This window comes from Uloborus diversus, chromosome 4 (genome assembly GCF_026930045.1).
Source record: "Uloborus diversus isolate 005 chromosome 4, Udiv.v.3.1, whole genome shotgun sequence".
In the NCBI taxonomy this organism is placed as follows: Eukaryota; Metazoa; Arthropoda; class Arachnida; order Araneae; family Uloboridae; genus Uloborus; species Uloborus diversus.
Window position 1 is genome coordinate 86,104,789 of NC_072734.1, and position 25,229 is coordinate 86,130,017.

The window sequence follows — 25,229 nt, forward strand, 5'->3', positions numbered from 1 at the left end:
TTGTGACGGGCCCTAAAATTTCTGTGCACGCCCCTGATTATCCATAGAATTGAGTGACGGATGATGAAAATCGTGGATAACTAGCAAAATGGCTAAAAGGGAGGAGCAGACGAGGCAAAAGCTTTTCCTGCTCAAAAACTTGACTATTGATTTATAAAAGCAAAAATACCCGGCGTTGCCTGTGTCAGTAATAATTGTGAGAAACAATCGCTACTTTCTTTCGTTTTCTGCTTTAACTGAAAGAACTCAAAACACACCGCTTTGACGTGATTAAAAATTGAGCTTCTTCCTTACCCATACAAGTAAAATAGCAGTAAGTATAAAGAACGAACGAGTATTCATTTAGAAGCGAAAACACGAGTTAAAGCATATAAAATTTGAAGAATTTCCAAAATATGAACTAACAAAGATCACTAAAAAAACCCTGCGCTTTATTTAATTAAATGGTACACACACACAAAAAGAAAAGCTCTCTACTATGTTTCCCTAAGTGTGCAAAAAGTAGAGTTTCCAAATGTTTAAATGACTTTAAACTCATGTTTGGCTCCGGAGAAGCCTTGATTCAAAATTTTCATTATGATTACTTTTAATATTGCTGTTGTAAGGCAACGAATTTTCGTAACAATGGGTTTTATATTTAATCATTTAATGGGGGAATTACATGACATTTACTGTTTTCCATCATAACGTTTTTAAACTAAGTTTTTTAGAAATACATTATAGCCTAAGTTGCTCCCAGATAATGTAGCTATCTATGGTGAAAAAAGGTTAAAATCGATGGAGTAGTTTTAAAGATTACCTTGGATATACATACTTACAGAAGTAGCCATTTATGTATAAAGATTAACATGTAAGTTTTAATGTTTAACTGACATTGTTTTGTTTACATTATTGAATTGTTAGTACAATAATAAGAATAAAAACAATGCAGTAAAAATTGTTTGTGTTTTATGGATAATACTGCCGTGTGACGTAAAGGCCAGCATCTGCAAAAATGAGTTTTTGAGATAGCTGAAGAAACGCGTTATGATTTCCATTCAAACAAAAGGGAAATGTTGGAGCAGACGTCTTTTCGTGCTTTATTTTCAGCGAAAGTAAAATAAGTGGCTGTCCTTACGTGATGTCACACTTTTTCTCCGTTTAACCCTCTTCCCCTCTGTCAGAAAGTAGCACACTTCACTCCCCCCCCGCCCCCCTGTGCTCGGCTAGTGGAGTCGGGACGGCCAGTGGAGAAATCGGCCGAAAGGGAGAAATTTTCCCTATTTCTCCCTGCTAACCAGTTCTCTCTCGACTTGGGGTGTGCTCCTCTTCCATTGGTTGTTTCGCGCTTGCGGCCGAACTGCTTTTAGTCGCTACACTTGCCGACTGCCTCGGAGCAGTAGAGAAATGGCTTTTTCCGTTCCTGTGCAAGTGCTAATGCATTACTATCAACGGCAAGCGCTTGCAGGTGAAAGAATATACATGCGTTTAGGTTTTTGAAATTGAAAATTGATGTATAACGTTGAAGGGGGGCTGGTAAAAGCTGTTTCAAAAAAGTCGCCTTGAAAAATTTGTTGGTCGACATTTGCACAGCAGAAGTTGTCTGATCAACTTTCAATAGCTACTTAGAACAATAGAAGCTATTTATGTGAAATAAATTTAAATAAATGTGAAAATAATTTTTTTTTACAGATTAGAGATTCACTAAATACCAAATATTCAGGTAAAATTCAAACTGAATATTTGGCCTAATACTTGTTTAAATAAGATAAATACCTTTGCGCAGAATAGTAAAGAAAGTATAAACAACGTCAACAATATCAACACTGTTTATGCTTACTTTACTTGTTTGAATGTTTTCGAAACTAATGTTTAAATTTTTTCCAAATTTAAAATAGAAAATATTTATCTATTTTAAGAAAAAAGAATATATTTTTTATTAAATGTTATCTAGATTGTGTATAGTTACAATATTAAAACCAAATTCATCCGAAATCAAAAGTAAATTCACATAGTAAATACAGTAGAACCTCGATTATCCAAGCTACACTACTGCCTTGGATGTTGGAAATCTCGGTTAATAGAAACTTGGTATAAAAACCTCGGTTAATCGAGGTTCTACTGTATAAGAATTTGGTTTATGTTTGTTGTAAGTTTGGAATATGGTTGCATAAACAGAACAATAATTTCTTTCCTGATAGATGATTTGATAACTGATAATCATGGTCAAAACATGCTATATCATAGATCAAGAACCTTGCAGAATGCAAATTATTCAAGTGGTTCTCTGCTATGTTAATCTCTTTGGAAACTGATAAATACAGTAAAATGTCTACAATGATACTGTTGGGACCTAAATAAAATATCGTAATAGACAGGTTATCAATCGACAGGTTATCGTTATAGACAGTTAGATTATTCATGCTGACATTTTGCTTGGGCCAAAAAAAATATTGTTATAGACAGATTTTTGTTAGATATTATCGTTTTTCACAGGTTTCACTGTACGTGTATCATCATTTTAAAAATCTAAGAATAAAATTTAAGGATTATTAAGCTTTTAACATAATGATTGACTATGTAGAACAATAGAAGCTTATTATGTGATTAAAAATAATGTGATTAATTTCTATTACAGAGTAGAGATTCAGTGAACATCGAATATTCCAGTAAAATTCAAACTGAATATTTGGCCAAATACTTGTTTAATTTTTTTTCAAACTAATATTTGAATTTTCTCCAAATTTAAAACATAAATTATTTGGCTACTTTAAAAAAAAATACATACATTTTTTTATTAAACTTCATAATTTTAGCGGTGTATTTCAAGTAGATTACATATACAGTGAAACCTCTCTTATGCAGACAATTTTTAATTCTAATGCAAATAACATTATTAAGTCCCTGTCCTGCGGACACCTCTCTATTGCGGACAAAAAATATTGTCCCGTTAGTGTCCGCATTAGAGGAATTTTGCTGTAGTTGTTATACACAAACCAAATTCATCCAAAATAAAAAGTAAATGCACATAGTAAATATAATTCAGTTTACGTTTGTCCTAAGTTTGGAATATGGCTGCATAAGTAGAACAATAATTTCTTTCGGGAGAGATGATTTGATATCTGATAATCATGGTCAAAACATGCTATATCATAGATGAAGGACCTTGCAAAATGCAAATTATTCAATAGGTTTTCTGCTGTGTTAATCTCTTTGGTAACTGATAAATATGTGTATCATCATTTTGAAAAATGAAATTCAAGGATTATTAAACTTTGAAGTCAATGGTGAATTTAAATTAGGTTGTTTCTTAACAAGTTTTAAACTTTTGGAGTTTTTTTTTTTTTTTTTTACATGAGAATTACTTTTAATGTGATAAAATTAATAAGCAACTGTTTAAATTAATTTTTTACTGTGGTACTGTATTGTAATTTTCATTCGGCCTTGTCTGCCGAATATTCAGTGAATCTCTATTACATATATTTTCAATTAATTTAACGAAAAGAAAACAATTAAGGTACTTACCCTCATCCACTTGTCTGTGCTCTTTTTGCACCCTCCTTGTGCATTCAAAGTGGCGGTTAATGCAGTCCACATCTTTTTTTTGTCCTGATTGGTGAAGTCATTTGTTAATTGGTTAGTAAATAACTTATTATTGTCTTCCATCCAATCCAGCATTATGCAGAGTTGCTCTTTTGAAACGCGCTTCGTTTCTGCCATTTCCCCTTCACAAAAAACAGTTGCAACTTCCAATTCCAATGCAATGAAAAATGCGACGCTAAAGGATTCGGATATTTTCGCGCTCCAAAAAGAATGACATCACTTTCAGCGACCACGATTGGTCAACACCCTTCCCCTCCTAAAGAAAAATATGGGCTAGGTCCAAAATCCTAGATCTCCACTCCACTGCCAGCCGGGCACACCTCAGGTGGAAAAGTAAACCACTCCTTCAAAACTGGTTGTTAGAAAATGGGGAATAATCGTTTCTCTACTCCACTAGCCGAGCACAGGGGGGCCGGTCACATGTCACCCTTCTTTCAAAAACATATCCTTTCAAAAATTCATGAAGTCACACTTCTAATTTCCACCTCCTTCGACTTGTCGCAAACTCACAATTTCACACCCCCCTCAAAGCACTACATCATTTATGGACAGTCCCCTCGCAAGCTTGTACAGTAAAGCTTAAGTAAATAGATGATACAAAAGCAAAAAAAAAAAAAAAAAATGCAGATACTGCTTTTTACATCCCACACGGTAGCAAACATTCAAACGATGAAAATGAAACAATAACAACTTCTATAAAATTTACAATTTTTCGAAAAAAAGTCATTGATTTTTGTTTCTTGCTGAAAAAATACGTTGTGTTGATTCTTGATTTACAATCGGATGTTCAGGATTTTGCTAACATATTGTCAAGATGTCCACAAATGATGTCGCGGGTTTAAGAGAAAGACGGATTCGTGAGATCGTGACAGTTTGTGACAAGGGGGAAGGGGGGTGACATCACTCAATCTTTTATCAGGATATGTTTATGAAAAATGGCGTGACACGTGACAAGGTGGGGATGAAGTGTGACTTTGTAACTAAGGGGAGCGGGTCTACATCTTTACTAATAATAAAGCTGAATGTCTCTCTGTCCGGAGGATGTCTGGATGTCTGTAGGATGTCTGTGACGCGCATAGCGCCTAAACCGTTCGGCCGATTTTCATGAAATTTGGCACAAAGTTAGTATGTAGCATGGGGGTGTGCACCCCGAAGCGATTTTTCGAAAATTCGATGTGGTTCTTTTTTTTATTCCAATTTTAAGAAAAAAAAACTATCATAAATTACGAAATTATCATAACGTGGAACTGTAACGTCGGTACAAGCCAATTGGCGAGAAAATTCACCATACATTATTTGTAAATATACAAGCGAACCAAAAGACCTTTAATTTTTCTATTACGGGCGAAGCCGTGCGGGTGCTACTAGTTACTAATAATAAAGCTGAAAGTCTCTATGTCCGGAGGATGTCTGGATGTCTGTAGGATGTCTGTGACGCGCATAGCGCCTAGACCGTTCGGCCGATTTTCATGAAATTTGGCACAGAGTTAGTGTGTAGCATGGGGGTGTGCACCTCGAAGCGATTTTTCGAAAATTCGATTTTGTTCTTTTTCTATTCCAATTTTAAGAACAAAATTATCATAAGATTAACGAGTAAATTACGAAATTATCATAACGTGGAACCGTTACATGGACACAAGCCAGTTGTCGAGATACGAAATTATCATAACGTGGAACTGTAACATGGATACAAGCCAATTGGCGAGAAAATTCACCATACATTATTTGTAAATATACAGGCAAACTAAAAAACCTTTTAATTTATCTATTACGGGCAAAGTCGTGCGGGTACCACTAGTTGTTAATAAAACTGGAAAAGTCAAAATGCCGGACCTGTTTGTTTTATTTATTATTATTGCTATTAATTTTTTTTATGCAAAATTTTTCTTTCGTCAATTGGCAATTTTGTTTGTGTTTTGATTCTTCAAACATTTTCACTCGGACTGCGACTTTTTTCATTTTTACAGAAATAAATAGTTTCTAAAAGAATTTGCTAAATTCTTTTCGAAACCCAAAAGAACTGTTAGATTTTGAACATAAAAAAATTGAAACGTCGTATTATACAAAAAAAGATAATACTATATTTTTAGACCTTTAGAGTAATTTAGCCTATTCTTTCACAAGTTGAAGTTCAGAACAATTTGCACTTTTATTTCCGAGTGAAATTATTTAGGGAAATTATTTAGTGTTATTTCCCAGCGCTAGAAAAATTTGAAGCGTTGCTTAGTGTACAAATAAAGAAAAGTGTTAAACCCTCACTGGTTTCACCTGTTTAGCCAAGATTCCTTTTATTAGACGCAGTCATTGACGTTGAGTGATATCTTCTGCGACCATTGTATTTTTAATTTCCAGGTCTCCGTCCTGACGAAACGTGATGTGCATGTGTTGATTGAAAATGTGCTTTGCTGCGCATGTATTGATGCTATTTTAGGATCAGTTATCTGCGGACCTTTAAAGGTTCATTTGTGTGGTTGCAATTAAGCTGTCATAATATTTTTTTTTTCTAAATGAAACCCTTTGTAAATGTGCATAAAGAATAGTGGTAGGAAACTTTTTGCCATAACAATGAATTTTGAAGAGAAGTAGAGATAAACAATGTGATTCTTTTTAATGATCCGTTCAATAGAGGATCGTTCATGTTTTTCCCCCCGTACGCTCAACTCGTTCATTTAAAAATTTTTTTGGCAGGTGATAACTCTCTACTTGACTAACTTACGTACATTGAAAATGTTTTATTTGTTTCGTTTTTCGTTATATTCTTTCAAGATAAAGCAACTATCTAACACTTTGAAAACATACCAATAAAAATTTTAATTAAAAAAATATTTTACTTATGTTTAGATACATAAAGCAATTATAGTTCTTTTTGTAAACTATTTCTGTGTAATCGAGTGCCAAGACGTATTCCAAAAATCGCAGGTTCGATTCCTGCATAATACAAAATAGATTCAATTTTATTTTAAAAAAAAATTGACAAGACGTCAAAAATTTTGCGAAATTGATCTCAAAAGAAAATAAATGAATAAAAAATCGCCGAATACCACCCTAAAACTAATAAGAAAATAAAGCAAAAAGAAGAAAAAAAGATTTTGAATGTGTAAAATGAAAGTATCAAAACATTAAAAATAACTAAACAAATTAGAAATTAAATGAGACTGAGAGAACCATATAAAACAAATATCATCGTTCAAAGGTACGACCGATCATTTTTTTATGAGACCATATTGCATTGTTCATTTCAAAGAGTCGGTCCTTTAGACCCGTTGGTTTATGAATGACACATCCCTAAAGAGAAGGGAAGTAAATTTTGCTCACTACGTGAAATGAGGGCGATGAATTGCATGTTTTGAGTTTGCTACTGCATAAATATCTCGTAGTAATTAATGTGAATAATAAAAATAATGAAACTTTTGAGTCGATGGAAAAAACTAGTTTTCTAGTTTTTCTGATGAGAATTTTTTTTTTTTTTACAAATTAAAATGCAATTTACTGGTTTTATTTATTTGACAAAAAGTTAAATATTTTAAAATATGTATGCAATTCATGTTACTTTTCCTTTTTTATCAGAAATATGCACCAAACATTTAAACCTGTTGTAAAAAATAGCCCGTAACTTTCTTTGTTCAAAACACCAAAGATTATCCAAATTATTCCAATTGTCAATTTTGAACAAGTTGTAATTTTAGTAATTCAATATTTTTTTTTGAAATTGAGGTTTTAAACACAGGTTTTTTTTAGTGAGTTACATGCATGTGTGTGTATATATATATATATATATATATATATATATATATATATATATATATATATATATATATATATATATATATTGTTACAAATTCTGTAAATAGTAATTATTGTAGGAACGTAACCTGTAAATAGTTTCCCGTAATGAATATACAACCCCTTTTTCATTCGGCTAAAGTATACGACCCCTATTTTCTTTCTTAACGGTCTACGCATTTCGCGAAGAGGTAAGAATGTTGTGGAAAATTCTTTTCGGTGTATAAAAGCCGTTAGCGATGGATAAACAGGGAGTTTCGATTCAGATTTCGAACTGTTAGCTCTGTTTATAGCGAGGCATTTCGCTGTGTTGTTTTCGTATTTGGAAGTAAATACGTGTGTAAACGTTGAGTTTACGGTGTTGTGTGATAATTGATTTATTGCTGATGAATAATTTAGCAGTTGTTGGCGATCTTTCCTGTACATAGTGTAAATAAATTTCCTGTGTTTTTATCAAGAACTGTGTCTTTCATTTCAAGAAAGTGGAAGTCGCACCGAATCCGTTACAATTTGGCGCCCAACGTGGGGCTTCTTCTGGACTTTCTTGGAGTAAGTGTGACTTTGGACATTTTATTATAAAGACTGTTTGAATTTATAGACTTTGTTTTTATGGTGATTACTCGCGCAATGGATGACCAATTAAAACAACTTCTGGAAGCAATTAATGCTGCGAAAAGCGACTTGGCAGAAAGTTTGGCTGCTAATCAAGAACAATTAAAAAATGATATGGCGGCTAATCAAGAACAATTAAAAAGTGATTTGACTGCAAGTTTTACTGCAAATCAAGAACAATTAAAAAATGACATTGCGGCTAATCAAGAACAATTGAAAAGTGATTTAATGGTACTGAAAAATGATTTAGCTTCTAACCAAGAGGAAATTAAAAACGACCTTACTTCGGTAAAGACTGTAATGGAAAATAAATTTAATGAGATAGAGCATCGAGTTGATGCTTTTGATGAAAAATTTGAAACAGTAGAAAACCGTATCGCAACAGTTGAAAATCATGTGGATGAGAAAATTAAAAACTTGGAAAGGAGATTGGCGACCGCGGAAAGCAGCTCTATACAGTTTTGCGCTCCCACATCTGTTGCTCGACCGTCCATTAAACTGGCCACATTTGATGGGAAAAGTTCGTGGCAGGTGTACAAGACCCAATTCATGATAGTGGCGGAAGCGAACGGATGGGACTCTGCTACCAAGGCCTGCCATCTTGCAGCATCCCTGAGAGGTGACGCAGCGGACATTCTTCAGACCCTTCCGGACAGCCAGCGCCTGGATTTCACCGCCCTCACATCTGCGTTGGAGCTTCGCTTCGGTGAGAAGTGCCAGAAAGATTTCAGCCGACTCCAGTTGAAGTCCCGTTTCCAGAAAACCGGGGAAACCCTGCAAGAGCTTGCGGCGGACATCGAGAGACTGTCTCATCTTGCTTTTTGCGACTGTCCTGCGGATGTTCGAGACAACCTGGCACTCAACTACTACATCGACGGGGTTCGAGATCCGGAAATCCAGAAAGCTCTACGGATGGCGGATGTCAAAGACCTGAATTCTGCTGTTGTGTATGCGATGAGATACGAGGCCGCCCAAGAAGCAACCCGTGTGGATCGCCATCTAATCCGGACTCAGGAAGCTGATGGGTCTGATTCCAGGTCGTCCCACCTCGCTGAACTTGAGAGACAACTCGGTGACGTGACAAGACATCTGAGCAACATAACAGCCCAAAAGAAACAAGAGCAGAAGTGCTGGAAATGCGGTAGTGAAGGACACCTGCGAAGGAGTTGTCCGGCTCGCCAAGCTACGCGAGGGAAGGAAATCACCACCACTAAAGCTCTGCAGATTTCCTCTTCTAGTAGTGGCAGTGATGGACTTTTCATTTACGCACATGTAAATGGGAACCCCTGCAGACTGATTGTCGACACTGGAGCCAATGTGACAATCATTAGGACAGATGTGGCTCGTGAATTTGGATTGAAACTGCTGTGGACATCGCCACGCGTAAGTCTCCAGACTGTGACAGGTGACAAAATTGAGATTGACGGTAAAGTGGACTTGGAAATAGTGTTTGGGAGTGCCACCTACCATCATACGGCATTCGTCGCTAATATCACGGACCCCTTCATTCTCGGATTGGACTTTTTGAAGAAATATGACTTCACTCTCGACTTCAAGACTAATGAGCTGCACTCGATGAGAGAAGACATAGCCGTTTTCCCTGCAGAAAGTGATGCAAAATCCGCTCATCAAATAATAGCCCAAACAGATTTATCGATTCCCTCAAGGTCAGAATCATTAATACCTGGCTCCATTGAAGAAACCAATAGTTTTCGATTTGGACTCATTGAATACCCTAACCTAAGCAATAGCCTAAAAGGAGTGCTGGTAGCATCTACGCTTGTGGACCTTTCTAAGGATGTAATTCCTGTGAGAGTCGCCAACGTGAGTGAAAGGCCAAGGAATATCCGAAAAGGTGAAGTGTTAGCAACTTGTACTCCAGTAAACTGCATCATTAGAAGAATCAATTCCCCCGAGACTGTGTCTTCTGAGTCCTTGACATCGAAGTTAATTGGGAGTGCACCATTAACGAAAGACCAAAGAACTGCTGCGGAACAATTGGTGGATGACTTCAAGCATCTGTTTTCATCTACATCGGAGGATGTTGGCCGTACGAATTTAACGCAGCATAGGATCTACACTGGAGAACACCCCCCTATTAAACAGCATCCAAGACGACTACCGTTCGCCAAGAAGGAAGAGGTTGAAACTCTCCTGAAAGAGATGAAGGAGAATGATGTAATCGAACCTTCATCCAGTCCTTGGGCTTCTCCCATCGTCTTAGTCCGAAAGAAAGATGGCTCCACCAGATTTTGTGTCGATTACCGACGGCTGAATGAAATCACCAAGAAAGACAGTTACCCTCTTCCACGGATAGACGACACCTTGGACACTCTTTCCGGACACAAGTGGTTTTCGACCCTGGACTTGAAGAGCGGCTACTGGCAGGTTGAGATACACCCTGAGGACCGAGAGAAGACAGCGTTTACAACTGGACAAGGCTTATGGCAGTTTAAAGTGATGCCCTTCGGCCTCTGCAATGCACCAGCTACGTTCGAGCGTCTTATGGAGACAGTGTTAAGAGGACTCTCTTACGAATCCTGTCTTGTCTACTTAGACGATATCATCATCGTGGGACGCAGCTTCGAAGAACATCTGGCAAATCTTAGGAAGGTGCTGCAAAAGCTTAAGGAAGCCAATCTGAAGTTAAGCCCGTCCAAATGTAATTTGTTCCGCCGGGAAGTGAACTACCTTGGTCACATCATCTCTTCTGAGGGTGTACAAACCGATCCAGAGAAGGTATCTGCTGTCAAGAGTTGGAGTCGTCCCGAAAACATCCATCAGCTGCGAAGTTTCCTGGGGCTCTGCACCTACTACAGGAAGTTTGTAAAGGGTTTTTCCAACATTGCACGACCTTTGCATAAGCTGACGGAGAGCAAGCAGAAGTTCGAATGGTCCAAAGAATGCGAAGATGCATTTCTACGACTGAAGGAGGCTTTAACATCAACGCCTATCCTCGCCTATCCTCAGCCCGAAAAATCCTTCATCCTGGACACTGATGCGAGCAACGAGGGCATCGGAGCTGTTTTATCCCAAGAAATTGACGGAAATGAACATGTCATCGCTTACTGGAGCAAATGCTTATCAAAGTCGGAGCGAAATTACTGCGTCACCAGAAAGGAGTTACTGGCCATAGTGAAAGCTGTAGAACACTTCCATCATTACCTCTACGGCCGAAAATTTCTGCTTCGGACAGATCATGCCTCATTAACTTGGCTTTTGAACTTCAAAAATCCGGAAGGCCAGATAGCCAGATGGATACAGCGGCTCCAGGAATATGACATGGAGATCAAGCATCGAAAAGGGTTATCTCACGGTAATGCTGACGCTTTATCAAGGAGACCCTGTCCTGAGAACTGCCACTATTGTTCCCGAATCGAGAAACAGTATGGAACGACTAGCCCTATCGCCTATCAGGTGACAGTGACTCCAATATCATCAGAACCTGATCCATGGAGTGACGACCAAGTTCGAAAAGATCAACTTGAAGACCCCGACATAAAACCAATTTTGGAGTTCATGGAAAGTAACAGTCGACGCCCTAGCTGGCAGGACGTTTCTATCTTCAGTCCTGCAACAAAAAGATACTGGGCTTTATGGAACTCACTCCATTTACGGAACGGCGTGCTACACCGGAAATGGGAATCTGACGACGGCAAGACATCTAGGTGGCAGTTACTACTTCCTCGATCCAGGATTTCAGATGTTCTGAAAGAAATACATAGTAGTGCGACTGGAGGACATTTTGGTGTCTTGAAAACTCTCAATAAAGTTCGGGAGCGCTTCTTCTGGAGCAAGGCGAAGGATGACGTGGAGAAGTGGTGCCATTCTTGTGACGCCTGTGCTGCTCGTAAAGGACCGAAGAAGAGAAGCAGAGGGAAGCTACATCTGTACAACGTTGGAGCTCCTTTCGAACGAATTGGGATCGACATCCTGGGTCCTCTACCAAGAACTGCTGATGGGAACAAATACATTCTTGTTTCCATCGACTACTTCACCAAATGGCCGGAAGCATATCCCATTCCAGATCAAGAGGCTACTACCGTAGCAGAGACTCTAGTCCAACATTGGATCTCGAGATACGGAACACCTTTGCAGATTCATTCCGATCAAGGGAGGAATTTCATCTCTGCTGTGTTTAAGGGCCTATGTCAAATTTTCGGAATTGAGAAAACTAGGACAACACCACTACACCCACAATCGGACGGCATGGTGGAGAGATTTAACCGCACAATCCTAAATAATCTCTCGCTTATGGTATCCAGAAATCAACAGGATTGGGACAAGAAGCTACCTTTGTTCCTGCTGGCCTACCGCAGTGCTGTCCACGAGACTACCGGATTTGCCCCATCTCAGATGCTCTTCGGACGAGAGCTTCGGCTACCTTGTGATCTCGTCTTCGGTCGTCCTCCGGATGCGCCTGCATCGCCTGAGGAGTACATCCAGAATCTCCAGGCCCGGTTGGAAGACGTTCATAACTTCGCAAGAGAGCGAATCAACATCGCGGCGGAGAAGATGAAGACCCGATACGACACAAGGTCTACTGGACATGAATTCAACGAAGGTGACAAGGTTTGGTTATGGAATCCCATCCGACGGAAAGGTCTTTCACCCAAATTGCAGTCGCATTGGGATGGACCCTACAAAGTCGTTAACCGACTGAATGACGTCGTAGTGAGGATCCAAAAATCACCTAATGCAAAACCTAGGGTTGTACATTATGATCGGTTAGCCCCATACTATGGCCATAGTTCATGAGTATTACGTAAACAACCATGGTTGATAACATAAAAGTTGTAGATAATTTTTGCTTTTAATGTTTAGTAATATTTCTTGTTATTATTGTGTTTTCTGTATCTGTTAGTTATTAATTAATGTGTATATTTGTAAACTTGTGATAGAGGTTTCGCACCCTTTCTGGGGATTGTACTGCCCGGGACGTGCAGTCCTTGGGAAGGGGGCAATGTTACAAATTCTGTAAATAGTAATTATTGTAGGAACGTAACCTGTAAATAGTTTCCCGTAATGAATATACAACCCCTTTTTCATTCGGCTAAAGTATACGACCCCTATTTTCTTTCTTAACGGTCTACGCATTTCGCGAAGAGGTAAGAATGTTGTGGAAAATTCTTTTCGGTGTATAAAAGCCGTTAGCGATGGATAAACAGGGAGTTTCGATTCAGATTTCGAACTGTTAGCTCTGTTTATAGCGAGGCATTTCGCTGTGTTGTTTTCGTATTTGGAAGTAAATACGTGTGTAAACGTTGAGTTTACGGTGTTGTGTGATAATTGATTTATTGCTGATGAATAATTTAGCAGTTGTTGGCGATCTTTCCTGTACATAGTGTAAATAAATTTCCTGTGTTTTTATCAAGAACTGTGTCTTTCATTTCAAGAAAGTGGAAGTCGCACCGAATCCGTTACAATATATATGTGTGTGTGTGTGTGTGTGTGTGTGTGTGTGTGTGTGTGTGTGTGTGTGTGTGTGTGTGTGTGTGTGTGTGTGTGTGTGTGTGTGTGTGTGTGTGTGTGTGTGTGTGTGTGTGTAAAGGTACACACCCATCAATTGAAATTATGTATTACAAATTTTACTTCATCATTTCCACTCATTATTTATATTAACTATTGATATACTTATTCTGTCCTGTGTACGTGTGCATGACAGTTTTAGTGAGAAAAACACAAATAATACTTTGGTGAATACAAAATTTGATATATCTTACAGAAGCTTGCATTGTCAAAGTTTTCTTGTGCTATACTGAACATAAAAAGCTTTCTGAACGAAAAAAAAAATAAAACCATAGGATTGTAAATTACTGAATGCATTTTGTGCCAGAAATATCGAAATCTTCAACTTTTCTCGGTTGGCAATAAACCCCTTCGTAAACAAACGAAGAAAAGTCCCCCCCCCCCCCCCTCCCAAACGTTCCCAGCTCTAGTTGTAAAACATTATTGCTTGCAGATGGGTCAAATTTAACGTATATTTTCAAAATTGTTATCTTACTTCCAAGTTTTTACCAATTACAGACGTTTAACTCGGAACAAATAATTTATTTTAGCTACTAAAAATGTAAAGAGAGAGAATTTTGAAATGAATTTTTAATAAATGCAATAACCTTTGAAGGGCAAGAATGTGATATGCCATATGATGTGAATTTTTCAGTAATGCCAATTTCCAACTTGTAAAAAATATTTATAGAATTTTTCAAAGTTATTATCCATTCTATATTCTGCAATGCTAAAACCAAATATGTTTTTCTCCAAATGACATAATCCATTGTCGTGTTATTTCAATTTTAGTTATGAGAAACAAAAAAATTTTGATCGAAAAGTTACTCCTTGTGGCTTGTCACATTTCTGCCCTGAGCCCTTCATTTGTATTGTGCTACATACTTATAACAAGAAGTTCTGTCTAGAACTAGACGAGCCTACTTTCTAGTGCCTGATCAATGTTCTCAAAATAGCTAAAATCGCAAATTGTTTCAAACATATTTTTCCAATATTTTAAGCTACTGTCTAGGAATAAAATATTCCTCACTCATCTAAAAAAATTAGATGCGTAAGAAAAAAAAAAAAAAACAAAACGAACAAATAAAATAGCAGCAACTTTTAAACAAAGCAGCTACTACACTTTTTTCCATTAAAAAAAATTCAACAGCTTTCAAAACGAAAAAAAAAAATAATAATAATTAATAAGCTCATTAAAATAAATACATCATATCAAAAAAAAAAAAAAACAAAATCGTTTCTCTTTACCCTGTTGCCAAAAATAATTTTTTAAATGAATTAATGCACTTATCAAGATAAATAAAAACAATAAAATGTCAACGTAAAGAAATACTTTTCATTGTCAAAAAAAAAAAAAAAAAAAATCGTCTGCGCGTATCTTTATGTAGAAACATAAATGACTTCGAGTTTATTCACCGAAAACTGAATACCTAAATAAAAACTTTAGCGTTAAAATAAAAACAAATCACATCAACAATAATTATTTCACAGTTAAAACCATAGCGTCGGAGTCGGAGTCAATCTAATTTTGGGATGAAGGAGTCGGAGTCGAATATCCAAGAATCGGAGTCAGTCATTTGTCCGTGTATAAATTTTTGCCAAAGCTAGGAAGTCATAGTCGAAGTCGGGGAGTTGGAGTCCGATTAATTGTCGGGCACAGGAGTCGGATTCGGATTCAGGTGCCCCTAAATTCTCGGAGTCGGAGTCTGGAGTTCTGCGTCAAGAGCTATTTCCAACAAAATTTGTTTGAAGTAAATCCGCCTTCAAGTACGGAATCTACATTGACTTTCAGTTTCCCCGTAGGCGCTAATGTTAAGGAATTTGAACTGTTCAAAATTGAACAGAAAATTGTTCAAATCAAAAAAATATTTTATATACAAGTTTTTCATCAAAAGCTTTTTCCTACAAAGTTTGTTTGAAGCAAATTCGCCTCACAGTTCGGAATTGCCTTGAATTTCCCCGTAGGAGCAAATGTTAAGTTTTTTTGAACTGTTCAAAATTGAACAAAAAATAGTTCAAACCAAAAAGTGAAATATGGGAATGAGGTGTCCTTGCCGAGATCTTTCGAACAAAAAAAAAAGTTTGTTCGAATCGGACTATTCATTCAAAAGTTATTAGGGGGGGGGACATACCGACAGACAGACAGACCGACAGACATTTTTTCCCCATCTCAATACCCTACTTTCCAATTTTTAATTTTTCGATATTTATTTAATTATTTTATTTATTTTTGACTTTTTTTTTTGTTTTTCGGGATATTTTTAAGATGCATTAAGCCTTCTTTCATGCTTTTTTCTTCTTTTTCTGACTTTTACTGGGAAAGTAGGCTAAAAAAGGTTAATCAAAGGAAAACAAATTAGAGTTATTAGTTTTTGAAATGTTTGCAACAGCTGGGGATTCAGTAATCCACATCTGACAGTACTCTTGGTCCTTTTAGGAAATAAAATGAGAAAAACGAACAGTTGTAAAATTTTATGAAACCGCATTTGTGAAAAACGATCTTTATATTCAGTTGTCATGTGTTTAAAAAAAAAAAAAACTCCCAAAAGGGGAAATGTTAAGAATAGTTCAATTAAATTTGTACAACTAAAGAAAAAAAGTTGTGCATGGAAGTTAATCAGTCCAAACCACCCTCAAAAACCTCCAGACATTTTCCCTCAACCCACCCAGCTGCTTTCCGCTTTTTCGTGATAAACCGCCAGATGCGTTACCGAAAAATACAAAGGAATAAAATAATCGGAGAGAACGTGGTGACCACCTGGCGAATTCGACGACTTCTTTCTTTACCACAGCATCTGCCAAACCAGTTCTTCTAGTTTTGGGATCGGATTTGGGACTTCGACTTCGGACCTTCTCCAATGCATATATTATTTATTATTCATTTATTCTCATCCCCATGAGTCTTTACCAATGATATGTAGCGCATCTTCTGTCCATCAATCCGCTTTTAGAATTATCTGAATTGTGTGTTTTGATAGTTCTGAATAGCAGGTACGCTCATAAAGGGTAAACAATGTTTTTTTTCCCTACTTATATTTACCAATTGTTCGGTTTGGACAAAAGGTCGACCAGAAAGGAATGCATTCACAAATGTTCTTTAAAGCGAACGGGGGAGAAAGGTAGCTGTCAAGTCTTATAATTCTAGTTTGTAGGGCCGACATTTTATTTTGTGTTGACTGAAAATATTTTTCCTTTTTACTTCCTTTTACAAAAAAAAGGAAGTATTGTATTCGCGAAAAAATTTTCACTCAAAAATCGGCCTTAATTTCCATTTTTCTCACCCCCGAAGGAATGTTGAGATTTTTTTCCGACCCGATCACACGTGGATATATGCCTAGGAACGTACAGACACCCGAAATATCGATTTTGACGACCCCTGAGTTAATTACAACGAATTTTCTCGTGATGTACGTATGTATGTGTGTATGTATCTCTCATACCTCAAAAAAGGTATGTCCTAGAAAATTGAAATTTGGTACGTAGACTCCTAGTGGGGTCTAGTTGTGCACTTTTCCTTTCGGTTGCATTCGGATGTTCCTGAGGGGATCTTTTGTCTCTTTTTTTGGGGAAATCATTGTTAATTTCGATATAAACTCTAGTTGTGTTATAATTTGTCGGACACTAGGCGATATAATCCCCAGTCTTTTGGTCGCCAGCTTGGCGACAAATTTGGCAATTTTTTTTTTAAATTTTGTTTCAGTTTGTCCACTGTTGGTGATATTTAGAGAGTAAACAATTGAATCACATTAAAATTGCCTATAATGGGGAAATGATATTAAATTGGAGTAAAAAGAAGTCATGTGATACACACGTCAGCTCGTTTTATCATACGAAATTAAAAAGGCAATAAACGAAAAAGTTAAGTTGATAGGTATAGTTGTTTTGATTGCTTTGTTTTCATGACCAAGTAACTAGTGATTTAGTCCTCGAAATATTGAGGAAACGCTTTCAGTTGCCAACGTAAGATTTATTGAAATTGAAAAGGAATTAATAGAAGCTTGGATCAGAACAAATTATCTGAGTAGAGCCTTTTTCATAAAACATCCAACTGGTCCGAATTTTTGATTATCCGAATGGGCTCCGGTTCCAATTGATTCGGATAATTGGAGCTCTATTGTACTACCATAGTCTTTATAATTCCTACATTTGTATTAACTGAACAAGTACATGCACGGCTAGAATGATAGTGGTATAACTCAAAAAAAAAAAAAAAAAAAATCACAATGTGAGTTACGCATGGATTTAGGCTCCTCTGCGGAGTTGGACTGATTTTGGGGCAGTGGAGTCTAGTCGGGAGAGGAAGATTTTAATTCCAGGAGTCGGAGTTAGTTTCCCCCTGAGAATGGGTGTGATGTTAGTTTCCAAGTCGCTGATTGGAGCAGCTGCAGGATTTTCTTTTTATTTCTAACATTTACAGATTGCGACCGTATATGTGATTTTTATTTTCTTGTAAAAACGGTAGCTGTACCTCAAGCAAGTACATAATAGGGACTCTTGCCCATCTACCTGTAATTAATTTTTATCGACTTCAAAAAGGAAGCGGTTTTTCAATTTATACTGTACTCTACAGACCCGCTGGATGGTGGTGTTTTTTTTTTAATTATTATCTTTTTTGAATAAGAATAATAAAAACTGCATTTGCGGCCATTTAAAAAGATGTCGATACGTTACGAAGAATTTTGTTCAATGTGAATTTAGATGTGAAAAAGATGAAAAATTTTGACTCTGAGACCGCTAAACACTTGTGAAAAAACGTTTGCGAACGGCTGAAGTTTTCTTTGATTTTTTTACCAAATAAAATAATAATAAATGAATTAATAAATATACTGTCAAAACTTTACTTGGTGTTAGAGAACTGTTACAAAACGAGCTGATGTGTGCATCACATGACTTCCTTTTACTCCAATTTAATGTCATTTCCTCATTACTGGCCATTTTAATGTGATTCAATAATTTACTCTCTAAATATCACAAACAGTGGCCAAATTAAAATCAGATTTAAAAAAAAAAAATTGCCAAATTTGTCGCTAAGTTGGCGACAAAACTTGGCGACCAAAAGACTGGCGATATATCGCCAAGTGTCCGCCAAATTATAACACCGCTTGAGTTTACACCGAAATTAACAATGATTTTCCCCCAAAAAGGAGCAAAAGACCCCTTTAGAAACACCCGAATGCAACCAAAAAGGGAGGTACACAGACAACTAGACCCCACTAGGAGTCTGCTTACCAATTTTCAATTTTCTAGGACATACCGTTCTTGAGGTATGCGACATACATACGCACATACGCATACATACGTACATACAGACGTCACGAGAAAACTCGTTGTAATCAACTCGATGATCGTCAAGATGAATATTTCGGGTGTCTTTACGTTCCTAGGCACATATCCACGTGTGGTCGGGTTGAAAAAAAAAAAAAAAAAGCTCAACATTCATTTGAGGGTGAGCAAAATGGAAATTAAGGTTGATTTTTGAGTGAAATTTTTTTCGCGAATACAATACTTACTTTTTTGTAAAAGGAAGTGAAAGGTTTAAAAGCAAAAAATAAGATAATAACTATTGTAAATGTAATAAATATACATAAGTAATCTTAAACATTGCTGAAAAATCATAGAAAATCACGAAATTGAATCAAAAACACGTAAAAAAAGTTGTTTAGTACATTTGTTATTATTTTTATTGTGGTAGATTTTTTTTAAAATCTCTAAAGACCAGTCAAATTTTTCTGCCAACCGGTGCCGGACCACCGGTTCAGAATCGCTGGTATGTTTGTCCTTACTGGTTGAACAGATTTAAATGATTGTTTTTTTAATCGGTAGCGGGTGCTCTGACTTCTGATCCTTTCCTTCATTTTATACTATATTTGTTCTTTAGCAACAAACAGAAGTTATGACTGACAAATCAGGAATTTTCATGTGAATAATAAGGTTCACTTTGATATTTCCTTATTAAATAATAGTTGAGGAGGAAACTCATTGTTCAAGAAATTGTTTGTCATGAAACAGTAATATTAATAGTAGTTTTGAATGAAGGCTTCTTTTACACGAACATGAAATTCGTTCAGGCTCTGCTCTTTAGTGATCCCCCCTTCTTATTTCGAATGAAAGCTAGATAGGTTGCAACTTCATTCTTCTGCTTAAAATAAACATCATCTCTTTTTAATCAGCGTACCTAATGACAAATTAAAGTTTTGCAGCCTTTGAAATAAATTAACACAAAATAGAGCGTAGTAAAGCTATTGAGTTTTGCGAAAAATAATTTCGTTTTTTTTTTTCCTCGACAGTATTTTATTGTATTTTTTCACACCAAACTTCACACTTGCGGCGTATTATCGTTATGTACATTGAAAGCTTATGTAGCAAGGCTTACTTGTGACCAAGTTCATTTGAATCTACGCAGTACTTTTTGATTAATAACTTTTCAAATATGAAGAATAAAATTAGAATTTTCATCGTATTTTACTTTTTGCTATTGAAAAGTCAAAACTTCTGTTCAAGAAATAAAAAATAGCCAATGTATATAGAGCAGATACATTGACAGCACGCCAGTACCAAAGCTGGTTCGCAAAATTTTAATTCGGCAATTTTGGTGTTGAAAAATCATTCGAATCATCTGGTTAGGACAAATCTAATTCATTTTTCTGAGAGTTACCATAGTGGCTGTCCATAAATGATGTTTCACTTTTTTCCCAACATTTTTGACCCCTGTCACTCCTTTAGTACATGCCACGCTATTTTTCACAAACATTCTTATAAAAAAGACGTGATGTCACTTGCTAACCTCTCCCTTGTCAAGAACTTTCAATTTCGTGAAGCCCACTCCACCGGATCCCCCCCCCCCCTCTCAAAAGCATGCCATCATATGTGATCAACTCCATATTTATTTTTACGTTTGATGTGGTCTCACTGTTTTATTTTCAAGAAGCATGATCATTTTTCTAATGTTTGTTGCATGTTTAGGTTTACACAGCGTCGATAATATTATGTTCCTTGATGAAAATTATGCGCGTCATCTGATTATACACAGGATAATTCATTTTTCTGAAAACTATCATATTACTATTTCACAAATCTAGAACTAAGCGTTTGAGGCATCAATTATTTGTTCAAAGAGTTATATTATGAATATTATTTTGTAATTTCCATCACGTATTTTATATTGGAAAATCTTGCACTGCGTTTTCTTTATTTTTATGTTTTATCAGATCTCACTTTTTTATTGTTAGGAAGCATAATCATGTTCCCAATGTTTGCTGCATGTTTACACAGCATCTATGATAAGTTCCATGATGAAAATCATGCGCGTCATCTGATTATAAAAAGGATGATTCTATTTTCTGAGAACTATTACATTAGAATTTGAATTTTTCACAAATCTAAAACTAACCATTTGAAGCATTATTTTTTTGTTCAAAGAGTTACATTATTTTTTTGTAATTTTGATCTCATGTTTTATGTCGGAAAAACCTGCGCCGCGACTTCTGATTTTAAAAGAATGATTAATTTTTTCGAGAAAAGTCGCATTTTGCTTTGACGTTTGAACTCGTTCGACTATTTCTTACACTTCATGTTCAAACACTGTCAATGTCACGTTCAATGATGAAAATCATGCGCGTCATCTGATTATAAAAAGGATGATTCATTTTTCTCAGAACTGTCATCATCATTCACAAATCTAAAACTAACCATTTGAAGCATTTATCATTTGTTCAAAGAGTTCCATTATTATTTTGTATTTTGTAATCGCTCGTTTTATGTTGGAAAAACTTGCGCCGCGACTTCTGATTTTAAAAGAATGATTAATTTTTCCGAGAAAAGTCGCATTTTGCTTTGACGTTTAAAATCGTCCTACCATTTCTTACACTTCATGTTTAAACATTGTCAATGTCACGTTCAATGATGAAAATCATGCGCGTCATCTGATTATAAAAAGGATGATTCATTTTTCTGAGAACTGTCATCATCATTCACAAATCTAAAACTAACCATTTGAAGCATTTATCATTTGTTCAAAGAGTTCCATTATTATTTTGTAATTTGTAATCGCTCGTTTTATGTTGGAAAAGTCTTTTTGTCACGTTCAATGATGACAATCATGCGCGTCATCTGATCATAAAGAGGATGATTAATTTTTCTGAGACGTGTCAACAGACTTGTTTGACATTTAATGAAGTCTGATGTTTCATATATTCATTATATTACTACTTATATAAGTATTTCCGATTGCACGTTTTCTGATGAAAATTATGAGCTTAATCTGATTTTAAAACTATATGATTGACTTTCCTGAGAACTGCAGTATTTTAAGTTTGGTAGTATAGCGAGTATGAAATTTGACGTACGAAACTCATTCTTTCAAAGTTAATTTTTAAAAATTTGTAATCACGTTTTTAAGACTAAAATCATGCGTTCCAGCTGATTATAAAAAGGAAGATTTATCCCCCCCCCCCAGCACATTCTGGTTAGTTCATAAAGAAGTCTCAACTTCTTATTTCTAAGTAATTGACCTTTCAAAAAGTCTGAAATTTTATATATGCATGAAAAAACTAATCAATTATTAGTTTTATATTAATTTTAAATGCTTCCGATCTCATGTGTTTATAAAAGTTCATGCGACTCGTGATCTGATTATAAAATTACTATTTATTTTTCTGTGAACAGTTGACCTTTTTTCAGACGTTTTGATTCAATTTGAACAAATCTGACTATGCTGATAGAAAAAAAAATCTAAAATTTACATCACATTTCTGCAGTCGATGACATGTTTCAAGATAAAAATCTGATTAAGAACATGATTCCTTTTTCGGAGAACTAACTTTCCGGGTTTGTCTTGTTGGCCGGAATCCTGAATGGATCATTGCCTAAAAGCTCGGAAAGTAATTATACTGTTTTTGTATATTCTAGTTTGACCTTTGATCAAACCAATAATTTGACCAATATTACGGAGAAATAACTGATCATTCATTTAGAGTTTCATATTACTTGGAAATATTTTCTATCGCATGTTCTATGAGGAAAATCATGCGCGTCATCTGATTGTAAAAAGGATGATTCATTTTTCTGAGAACAACTATTCAATATAAAAAAGTAGTTTTAACTTTTTGAACAAACGTTTTATTTCAAAAAATATTTATTTTCCTAAAATTAACATCCCCTTAAACATTGTCGAGGACACGTTCCATGATGAAAATCATGCGCGTCATCTGATTATAAAGAGGATGATTCATTTTTCTGAGAACTGTCATATTGTCATGGGCGGATTTATGGGGGTTCAGAGGGGGCAATGCCCCCCCCCCCCAGTTTGGGAGGACTTTATGTAGTAACAACACATCTTCCAGAAATTAAAAAAAAAAAATCATTATTTTTTCGTTTTTGAATAGTTTAGAAGAGCATGGGTGGATTTATAGGGGGGGGGGGCAAAGGGGACAATGCTCCCCAGTTTTGGAAAGAGTTTATATAGTAACAACTTATTTTCCAAAATCTTACAAAAAAAAAAAATCATGATTTTTTTCTTTTTTGAATAGGAAATTAAAGTTTATTTTTTCTTTTAAACTTAAAATAGCCGTTTCTTACAAAGATTGAACACTACTGTACAAGTGTATAATCTACTTCTCAATTTCAGAGGCTGGAAAGTGCAAATTATTGATAGGTTCTAAAATCCCTGAAAAGAATTGGCGCAGTATAGCCTACAAGGGCTCTTGAATGAAAAACCCAATCTAACCAACCAAACCTTGAAAATAATTAGACAAGTCTTTGAAACTCCTAAGCAAAGTGTGCTTCAATTTTATTTCTTATCAAGTGTATAAATTAAGAATTGTTCAAATGGGTAGTATGTTACTCTCTTGATACCTATTCTCTAAATCTGTGCACCATTTCTTTTAAAGTATTAACTTGCATCACAAAGCACTTTTAAAGCGTATATCTTAAAAAAAAAATTATTTGCCTATTATTTCCAATTAACCCTTATAAGATTTCAAAATGCAGAATTTTATATCCATTTTAGATCATTTCCTCCGGGGGAGTAACCCCCGGGCCCCCTAAAACTCGAGACATTCTATATCCCACTTAAAAGGGAGCACTGCGTTACTCTCTTAATACCAGCTCCCTCTCTTTTAAGGTCAATTTAAAAAGGACAGCATGATTACACACAGTAATGAAAATGACACATAAAAAGTAAAGAATGGCCTTACACATCGCAGAAAACAGACAAAAACATGGGAGGGGGGGGGGGAATTAAAAATGTTGCTCAAAAAAAAAATCCTGCCCCCCCCCCCCCAGGAACTCAGTCCTAAATCCGCCTATCCATATTGTGACATAAAAACTGAAATTTTATCAGCTTTCTTCAATAGTGTAACCAAAAATCATTTGTGTAACTATTTTGCGGCCTTGTAGACAACTGCTTACATGCCTAAAAGCTAAGGAAATAGTTAATCTATTTTTACATATTCTAGTTTTACCTTTTCCCAAGTCCTAAATGTTGATCTGTATGCAGTTTTTATCATTTATTCAGAGTCAGACTTTGAAATATTTCCAATAGCATGTTCTATGATGAAAATCATGCGCGTCATCTGATTTTAAAAATGATGATTCATTTTTCTGAGAGCAGCTGCTTTAGTTTGATATTTTGAAGAAGTATAACATTTTATTCAAAGAAATTATTATTCATTTTCATAAAATTCGCATCGCATTGCAACATTAGTGATAACATGTTCCATGATTAAAATCATGTGTGTTATCTGATTATTAAGAAGATAATGCATTTTTTTGAGAACTCTTCTTTTTTTTGAGTTTTAGCGAGTGAAAGTTTTGCTTAAGTACACAAAGAATTCATTATTTTCTCAAGGATTTACATTGCACAAAACTTTTAGCTGTTTCCGATTGAATGTACCATTGTTCCATGATGAAAATCATGCGCGTCATCTGATTATTAAAAGGATGATTCATTTTTCTGAGAACTGTTATTCTGTAATCAGACGTAATAGGACGTAGACGGAAAAATAGATGGACAATTTGTGCAAATCTGATGTTTTATTTAAAAAATAATTTTTTTGTAAAATTTTCATTTCATTTAAGCATTGTCAAAGACATGTTCCATGATGAAAATCATGCTCGTCAGCTGATTATTGAGAAGATGATTCATTTTCCTGAGAACTGTCACTCTATTTTGACGTTTTAGCCAGTCTAAAATTGTATAAGAAGAACCAATATAGAATTTGCATTGTGTACTTCTGTTTCCGATCGCATGTTCCATCTTGTATATCATACGCGTTAGCCGATCGTAAGGAGGACGAAGTTAATTTTTTGAAAATTATACCCTTATATGAGCGTTTTTATTAAAGTTATTAAAGCACAGAATTTCAAAGGGTTCGTTGAGTGAACAAAGCTTCTTTTTCCAAAAAAAAAAAAAAAAAAAATTGATTCTTATCTGATTGCTTACATTCCATAGAGCTTACAAAATTGCATTATTATAGGAATCCTTTGATAACCACAAAAGATTTCTGCAAGACTTGCAGTACTATTGCAATACTATCTGCAGTTTTTGCTTTTATCAATTTGATTCTTCATTAATTTACCTTAAATACATGCTTTAGTATATACTTCGAATGACATCCCTATTCCGTTTACACTATTCATGCTTTTACTAAAACGACGCCGCGTAAATTTTTTTCATTAAGAACTGGATTGTTCGAAAAAAAATGTTTTTGATGTTATCAATACATTATGGTGCGAGTAAGCGATAA

General features: G+C 35.6%; 7 pseudogenes; all 7 read left to right on the forward strand.

The window, feature by feature from the left end:
• Positions 1-20,769: 20,769 nt before the first annotated feature.
• LOC129221676 (small nucleolar RNA SNORD10) lies at positions 20,770-20,833 on the forward strand (annotated as a pseudogene).
• Positions 20,834-21,079: 246 nt separating this feature from the next.
• On the forward strand, positions 21,080-21,143 carry LOC129221678 (small nucleolar RNA SNORD10; annotated as a pseudogene).
• A 236-nt stretch (positions 21,144-21,379) lies between these two features.
• On the forward strand, positions 21,380-21,443 carry LOC129221674 (small nucleolar RNA SNORD10; annotated as a pseudogene).
• Positions 21,444-22,492: 1,049 nt separating this feature from the next.
• On the forward strand, positions 22,493-22,556 carry LOC129221680 (small nucleolar RNA SNORD10; annotated as a pseudogene).
• A 107-nt stretch (positions 22,557-22,663) lies between these two features.
• On the forward strand, positions 22,664-22,727 carry LOC129221677 (small nucleolar RNA SNORD10; annotated as a pseudogene).
• Positions 22,728-24,028: 1,301 nt separating this feature from the next.
• On the forward strand, positions 24,029-24,092 carry LOC129221673 (small nucleolar RNA SNORD10; annotated as a pseudogene).
• A 288-nt stretch (positions 24,093-24,380) lies between these two features.
• LOC129221675 (small nucleolar RNA SNORD10) lies at positions 24,381-24,444 on the forward strand (annotated as a pseudogene).
• Positions 24,445-25,229: the final 785 nt, after the last annotated feature.